Raw genomic sequence first — 9331 nt, 5'->3', positions numbered from 1 at the left:
TGCAGAACACGCACCAGAGGCGATTCTGGTACGCGAGCTCGGGAAGGATCGGCATCGGAAAGCGAATTTTTGTGGGTTGACGTCGTCGGAGAGCTTCGATTGGAAGCGCGAGAGAAGGCTGGAAAGCGAATTTTTGTGGCTTGGCAAATAATTGTGGCAGCGGCCGTGGTTGTGGTTCAATTTACAGACCTCACAAAACACGAATTCATGCGGTTCGTTTCTGCTCTTCTTCTTCTTGTCGCTTGAAATTGAGTTCGCCGCCTTTGGCTCTCCTTTTCCCAGCCCGGCGCGACAACAGATCCGACCTGCGACCTAACAACAGCACATGGAGCCGCCGTCTCCCTCCCTCCTCCCACCCCCAAATTGAAACTCTAGGACCGCCTCCCTCCTCCCACCACCGGCGCCGCGCCACAGATCTTAATTTCAGAATCGCGGCGGCGGTGGCGCACGACCTGGTGGCGAAGATGTGGCCCTAGGACCGCCTCCCTCCTCCCACCGCCGCGAAAATCTGACTCCAGCGAGCAGCAGACTCCCTCCTCCCACCGCCAAGCGGTCCCGATGACGTCTAGTGAATTTCCCGGCTATGAGGCATGGTTGGGGCTCAAAACGACGTCGTTTTACCCCCCAACTAAACGGCGTCGTTTTGATTCGGTTCCGGCGATGCCATGTCATTGCCGGCGATGCCATGTCAGCATTCAATTTGGGGATTTTTGAAAGTCATGGAAAAATTGATCAACCCTTTAAATTCATGGAATTGCTGATAAAAAACAAAGTTCATGGTAAATTTGGAAATGGAGGTATAGTTCATGGTTTTTGGCGTAATTAACCCTTAATTTTATTTCTTTTTTAGATTAAATAATGTGCAATTACGATATTATTTCAAAAACAAATAATTAGATATGTAATGAATTTTTGTATTTATTCATTATATTTGTATTATTTAACTAATGCAATCACGATATTTTTTAGTAATTCATGTAGCATTTTATTTTCGTCATTATTTCAAAACCTGTACATATTAATTTGGTTCTTTGTGTGATAATAAATAATTATATTGTATTTGAATATTGTTCAAAACGTACCAAAATAAGAATTACATTTTTGTGAATAGGGATACTAATTTGATGAATAACGTAACTGTTACTCATAAATTATGAATAAGAAAAATATTAGTTGAATAAAGTAACATTATTCATGAATATATCGTTTTTGAATAAAAATCATATGTATCTGAATAAAGATAATAGTTTGCTGAATAATTTATATGATACTCATAAATTGTGAGTAAGGAAACTATTTTGTTGAATAAAGTAGCATTTTTCATGAATAATCGTATATGAATTTTGTTCAAGATTTATCGAATAACAATCATATTTATGTGAATAAGGAATAAAGTTTACTGAATAATTTATATGATACTCATAAATTGTGAATAAGGAAACTATTTTGTTGAATAAAGTAGCATTTTTCATGAATAATCGTATCTGAATTTTGTTCAAGATTTATCGAATAAAACTCATATTTAATTATGTGAATAAGGAATAAAGTTTGTTGAATAATTTATATGATACTCATAAATTGTGAATAATAAACAAATATGACATGACCACACATAATAAAGATCAGATTTATTTGAATAAACTACAAAAGTTAATGAATATACATAGAAAATTTAAGAATAAACTACACAATTTATTGAATTTATAACGAATATTCAATGCAAAACAAGAAATGAACAATTTTTCCCAGCACTCAACGAAATTAAACCAGCAATCCATAGTATGCAATCCAACAATAAATGTCTTTGCTGAGTTTCCTCGCAAAATTCAGAGAATTGTAGCTACAAACCTTAATTCCCTCAAACACATCATATGAAACAATTTGTGAGCCAAACCTCGAGGTAATTACATAAAAGAGCCACCAAAAATACAAACAAATGAATTACACAAAAAGGGGAAATCCATGAGACATCGAAAGACAAATATCAGAACTAACGAAAAATTAGCGTGAATAACGGCTGAAATTTTTTGAAGAACAAACATCTAGAGGCGGCGGCGGTGAAGATCTTTTTACAAGAGGTGGCACGGCCGGTGGTAGTGGCTTCGCCTGCGACGGACGACGGAGGGCGGCAGAGGGAGGGCGGTAGCGCCTCGCAGCGTCGAAAACAACGAGAAAGAGAAAGAGAGAGTGGAGAGAGAGACAGACAATGGGGTTGCTAGGGCATGGACTATGGAGACGGCTCCGCCGGTGATGTTCAGTCAACAATAGAAAAGGTGTCGAGGTGGTGGCCGTGGCGATAGACGGAGGCGGAAGCTGCGAGAAAGTGTGAGATGGCGCGGAAGAAAGAGAAAGAGATGGCAGAGAGAGTGTGAATGGTTTAGATAGGAACGAAAATAATATGGAATGTGGAGGAAAATTAGGGATATGGAAGATTGATGATGCACAAATATACACATTTACCCCTCCGTGGCTGCAAATAAGGAAGAGAGTAATATATTGAATTATTAAACAATTTAAAAGGTGTAAATCTGGAACCGTTAGATTTGATCAAATAAGTGGACATGATTTATTCTTTAATCTTTACTCTAAGGGGATTCTTTATAGATCTCAACCCTATATATATATATATATATATATATATATATATATATATATATATATATATATATATTTTAAATTTGTTACAACCAAAGAAAGGAAAAAACCCACTCACGCTCTAGCTCCTAGGGTGACTCGAACCCCCGACCTATTGGTTGGAGGGAAAGCGTCTTACCAACAGACTGCGCTTATATATATATATATATAGGGGAGGGCTAGAATAAAAATATATTTTTTTGTATAAAATAGGAACAATTTTCAGCCCTTAGATCATCAAGATCTACGGTTGATTCATCACCTTGTTGGATGAATTCGGGTCCTGAGTTCGAATCCCAAAGGTAGCGAAAAATTTATCTTTCGCAATTCATACAATTACACAACCAATTCATACGTGTTCTATATAGAATTCATACATTTTAATTCGTTTATAGTTTATACAAACAAATATGTTTTTATTCTAGCCTACCCCTATATATATAGGGTTAAGTTCCATAGAAACATATATATAAGTAGAGAATGGAGAAACATTGAACATGTCAGTAAATAAGAAATAACTGTGAGAGCACCTCTTAAAATAAGAAATAAGAACTAGGAAAAATGTATGAATTTTATGTAGAACACGTATGAATTCGTTGTATAAAGATATGAATTGCAAAAAATAAATATTTGCTACCTTTGAGATTCGAACACAGGACCATGAATTCATCCAACAAGATGATGAATCAACCGTAGATCTTGATGATCTAAGGACTGAAAATTATTCTAATTTTATATCTTAAGAAGTGTACTTATTTTAGCCCTCCCCTATATATATATATATATATATATAGGGGAGGGCTAGGGTGAAAACACCCCTTAGTGTATAAAATAGGAACTAATCTTAACCCTTGATCTAAAAATCTGGACGGTTGAGATTGTGAATTATTTAGCTATTTAGTTCGAAGGTCATATACGTATGATTCACACCAAAGTTTTTTACAAGGGCTTTTTTGGTATAGTATTTTTCGAATGTTTATCTGCAACAATTATTCCCCGAAAATTGTGCTCAATAAATAAGGAAAATCAGATTTTATATGATTGCTATGGAGAATTAATTTAAAATCAATAAAATGAATCATTTTAGGGTTTAGTTTCTACCATTTTTTGCAGGCAATTTTCTTCATATTTCGTCTGCAGATTCATTCCGCAGAGAACATAAATTTATAACCCCAAAAAAGTAGGCGAAACTAATCTCATGTTTTAATGGTGAAGACGAAATCGAAGAGCTCCGGTGAGTGAGTTGTGATGTGCGATTTCTCTAATGGTTTAAAGTATTTGTATATTTGCTTATGAATTTGCATGTTTGCTTGATTCATGGACTGTACTTGTACAATTTTTAATTCGCATGAATTAGTTTGTTAGTTTAAATGGTTTTGTCAGATTTATAATTTAATAAACAGATTAATTGGTGTCAGAACAATGTTGTGTGAGATGTCATTTTATTTTTTGTAGTGGATCTACACATATCAGTTTTTTTTAAGGAATTCGTCTAATTGCAACTTTTCTATTAGGTTTGTTATTTCTTTTTTCAATATATGTGTATTCTTGAGATCTCTGAGATCGTAATATATGAATTAATCGAAACTTTGGGTTTATTTTCTGGTGTTTCCCCTTTTTTTTGTAGATGACATGTCACAATGATGATTTTCGGGTGTATTAATGCGAATTTAATAATATTCATTTGTGTAATCATTATCTGATGATGTCCACAATGTGAATTGGGACATCATTTGTTCATGAACATATATGTGTTTTACCAGAATTGCAACCATGAATTAGAGTTATGTACTTTGTGTGAACCCGTTCAAAGGAAGATATTGCTAAATTATGAGTTTTTTGAATTACTGATATTAATTATGAATCAGTTTTGTTCTTGATATTAATTTGTTGTATGAATCACTCTTACATGTTGGCCTTGAATCAATTTTAGATGTTGTATGAATCCATAATTATGAAATTGCATATACGAACTTTATTAGCGTGAACCATGTTGTATTCTGAAAATATTTTGTGTCGTGTCTGAATTGACATCTGTTTTGTGTATTCTGATTGTTTAGCTGATGATTGCCAGCTCATTAGGTAGTAATTGATTAGAAATGGATACAAGTTTGCGTGGGTGATGAGTGTGAACCCAACTGATATTAGATATGCGTTTGTGTGAGTGTGATAAATTTATATCTTTGAGGTTCTGTGAAGCCACAATATGTGTGCATAACGAAAGAAATTTGCGCGTGAATTGCAGCAATGTGCCCAAAAAAGGGGAAAAGGTATAGTAATTCGGGAGATACAATAGACAGACAAGTGAAGGTTTGTTTATGTGACTTGTCCAGTATCAAGTTTGTTTTATGCAAGGAGATACAATTCCTCATCTTTATGCAGCACGAACTAAGCATAGGAATGACCCATTGTTAACAGAGTTGAAGCTTGCAATGATAGACGGTATGTTAAACTGTTATTAATTTAAGAGTGGTTAAGGTTGTACTTTTTTTCTATATTTAGGTGGTACTTGAATTTTTGCATTATGTGGTTATATGTTTTTGGTTAAGTTTGTGTATTTTTTGAATTATTTAGTTGTTTGAATGAATTAGGAGTTTTGAAAAAGAGTAAAGAAATGAAGGTTGCAAAGCAGTCTGGTGAAGATAATTCAGACACTTCGGTTGATGTTGGAGGTCTACCGTCGCTGTTATAAAAAAGACAAGGAACGAGAAGCGCAAAGCGGTGATGGTGAATTACAAGGAGTGGGTTGTCAGACGTCCAGAAGATTAGTCGTCCTTGTTGAACGAGCATCAAAAGCAGTGGCGACATTAGGATTTAATTGTTTGTTGGATCTTCCTATCCAGGATCTACCCGAGAAGCTTAACTACTGGGTGATGGATAGTTACAGACTTATTTGTGCTTTGGTTTCGCATTTGGTGTGGTAAATTGAATTCTTAGTGATACATTGGAGGTTTTGACGAATGTTGTTGATTATTCTAGATTATTTAGTACATTATGAAATTATGATGAATGTGTGGTCATTTATTTTGTACGAAGTAATAAAGATTGAATATTTTCAGTTTACGAAGATAAAATGCACAAACTAATAGGTTACAAAGTATGAAATATTGTCCATGGTTTTTTGTATGAAGTACTAACTATGGGGTGAACTACTTCCCTTGTTTATACGAATTAGATTTGAGTTGGAGATATAGCAGTGAGGCAATTGCATCGATCATTAACTAAAGTGGACCGAATTATCATTGTAGGACATGAACTGAATATCAATGTATGACACACAAAATTTAATAAGAAGTATAAGCTAAAACACTCAAATAACGTCAAACTAATAATTCTTAGATTCATAAACATTAATGCACGTTATAAAAAACTGATATGTTAGTAATTCATTCAGCGTCAAGTTCATTTTTTTATTGGGGGTTTTTTAAAGTATATCGACAATTCAATTGTGTGTGACTGTGAAAAATATATTAATAATCGAGGAACTGGTATGAATTGGCGGCACATGTGGTACATTTGTTACATACAATTGCATGAATATTTGAGTTCATCGGCATGAATTGATCTCTAGTTTTTATTTTTTATTAATTTTTGTTGTTGTGAAGAGATGTAAATACTAACTTATAATGATTCAATGCTTGTTACATAGGAATTTAAGGACTGCCACATATCTAATGGTTCCACAGTATAAGAGCTTAATTCAAACTAAATAGTTAACAACAACAGTCATAATCAATGGAAGTTTTTTTTTTTTTTCAAAGCATCAAAAATATCCAAAAACCCAATGTCTAAGATTGAAATGTGAAAAACGAAAAATTGTTCAATAGCAATGAGATAATGAATTGACAACGCAGTAGTGGTAGTCACTCCTCGTCGCTCTCTTTGTCAACTACCTTCCCGCAATTACGTGAGTCAGAACAAGACGATCGATTCGTGCTGCATCAATACGTAATGCATACAATTTAATTTTCGATTCGTGCTGCATCAATAAGTAATGCATACAATTTAATTTTCAATTCGTGCTGTATCAAAACGTAATTTATAATTAATATGGCTATTATATTCACACGAGTAATGAATCACACAATTGATTGCATGAATTATTTTAACAACACGTAATGCAAATTAAAATAATTTTCGATTCGTGTTATATCAACACGTAATGCATACAATTTAATTTTCAATTCATGCTGTATCAAAACGCAATTCATACAACTTAATTTTCGATCTGTCAACAGGTAACTCATGCAATTTAATTTTCGATTTGTTCAATTTAATTTTTGATTTATTGAATTTTTGATCTGCTCTGTGTTTTGCATCTATATAAAAAAGTGAAGTCCAAATTTATCTACGGTGTGAAGATTTGATTTGATATGGCAATAATATGTGAGTAATTAAATAAGATATGGTAACCAATAATGAATAATTGAAATGACATCCCTATCCTCTCAGCATCTAGACGTGTAAACATAGGTTATCAATTGGGATTAATTATGGCAGTAGGATCTTGACAAATCAATGGCTGAGATCGGTTCCTATTTTATACAAAAAATACTGTTTTTATTTTAGCCCACCTCTATATATATATATATATATATATAGGGTTAAGTTCCATAGAAACATATATATAAGTAGAGAATGGAGAAATATTGAACATGTCAGTAAATGCGGTTGAACATCGTTGAACGTTAAACGAACGGACGCTGACCGCTAGATTAGATAAGATCAACGCATGAGATTTGGTCTTCTTTCTCTGAAAATATTTGTGTTTCTATTGAACTTTCTCATATATATATATAGGGTCGCGTTCAATGGAGAACACGAACACGCCCATGTTCATCAAACTGTATTTAAAAATATCAGTCATTTCGTTGAACGTTCATCAAAATATACTGAATTTTTGGGGGTTTTGGGGTTCGACCACCTATATGTTCAACATAAAAATTTGTTGAATATAGCGTGAATAAATGCTGACCGTTAGATTAGATAAGATTAACGGCTGAGATTTGTTCTCTATTATTTGAATATTTAGTGTTCTTTGATCCACTAAACTCTTCCATATATATATATATAAGTATTTAAAATGTGAACGGAGAATCATTCTCAACCTTTTGATCATTATGATCTACGATGGATACAACATCTTGATTGATGAATGCAACACCTGAGTTCGAATCCTGGAATGAGCAAAAAATTCATCTTTTTCGAATGTTGTAAATTTCACTACGAATGCAGTAACTTTGAACGTCCAATGAAGTCATGTTCTTACATTCTCACAATAAATACAATTCTTATAATAACCAACCTTTTTATATATAGGGGATAACTAGGCTAAAAATAGCTCTTAGTGTATAAAATATGAATAGATTTACATCATTGATCTACTCATAATCTAACGGTTGAGATTTAAACTAATAAAAATCGTATGTAAATGTATAAATTCTATGTAGAACACATATGAATTCGTTGTATAAATGTTTGAATTATGAAAATTAAAATTCTCGCTACCTATGGGATTTGAACTCAGGACTATGAATTCGTCCAACAAGGTGATGGATCAACTGTAAATCTTGATGATCAAATGACTGAAAATAGTTCGTATTTTATATTTTAAGAGGTATTTTTATTTTAGCTCTCTTGTATATATATGATAAGGTTATTGTGATAATGATTATTTTCGTTAGAATCAGAATAACGAATTAACCAGTATATAGTGTTGACTAAGTTGCCTGTAATGCACGATATCAGTTAATTGGTGAAATTTCGCTCCCTTTAGGATTCGAACCCGAGTTTGAATAATTATTCGTGCATTACAAGCGACTGATTCAACCTTATATACTGCCTTATTCATATCAAGTCTTATTCTTACGAAAGATAGCATTCTCACTTAATCATTTCTCTCTCTCTCTCTCACTCTCTCTCTCTCTCACCCAAAGTTACACACTATCTTACGAAAGATAACATGTGTATGTGTATGCGTGTGTATAGGGGGGCTAAAATAAAAACTCATTTTAAAATATAAATCGAGAACCATTTTCAGCTCTTAAATCATTAAGATTTACGGTTGATTCATCACTTTGTTGGATGAATTTAAGGTCATGGGTTCAAATAGCATAGAAAACTAAAAATTTAAGTTTCGAAATTCAAACATTTTACATGGTTTATATTTTATATTTTAGAGAAAAGTTGAATTTAACCCATATCATAGACGCCCTTATGGCATGTGGTACCCTATACTCAAAATTTGATCAATCAAGTCACTCATGTTTCAAATTGGGTGCAATCAAGCCCCTCTTGCCGACGGCCAATAAATGTCGTTTGTCAATTTTTATTTTATTATTTTGTAGGTCCCACTTAACATTTAAGTGGGAGCTAGGGATGTAATTTCTCATAACTCTAAAAACAACCTTCTCATCCTATTATTACTCCAAGCGAAGATGACGAAGAACTCGGCCACATTCATTGCACTGCACCTCCGCTCTCTTTGTTTTCTCCTCGCTCTCCCACCGTTTCAAGCTCGACCCTTTCTTGGGCAATGGTGGCCTCAAGTAGATGTTGTTAGAGTAGTACGAAAAAAAGGAGTAGTTGGACACCCCATCGTAAAGTGCTTGGGTTGATCATCGGTGAAGAGGTTTTGGTAGTGCTCAGATGTTAAGAAGGAAGCTTTGTTGTTGATGTTATTATCGGTGTAGCGATC

The 9331-nt window shown here is 33.8% G+C and overlaps 1 long non-coding RNA gene across 1 annotated transcript; it reads left to right on the top strand.

Moving 5' to 3' along the window:
• The first annotated feature begins 3723 nt into the window (after window positions 1-3723).
• On the top strand, window positions 3724-5654 carry LOC130995600 (uncharacterized). The gene is made up of 3 exons (XR_009092215.1): window positions 3724-3868; window positions 4880-5076; window positions 5226-5654. It is a non-coding gene; the product is annotated as an uncharacterized LOC130995600 (long non-coding RNA).
• Window positions 5655-9331: the final 3677 nt, after the last annotated feature.

Source organism: Salvia miltiorrhiza, chromosome 7, assembly GCF_028751815.1.
Source record: "Salvia miltiorrhiza cultivar Shanhuang (shh) chromosome 7, IMPLAD_Smil_shh, whole genome shotgun sequence".
Lineage (NCBI taxonomy): Eukaryota > Viridiplantae > Streptophyta > Magnoliopsida > Lamiales > Lamiaceae > Salvia > Salvia miltiorrhiza.
This window is presented reverse-complemented; position numbering and strand designations above follow the sequence as displayed.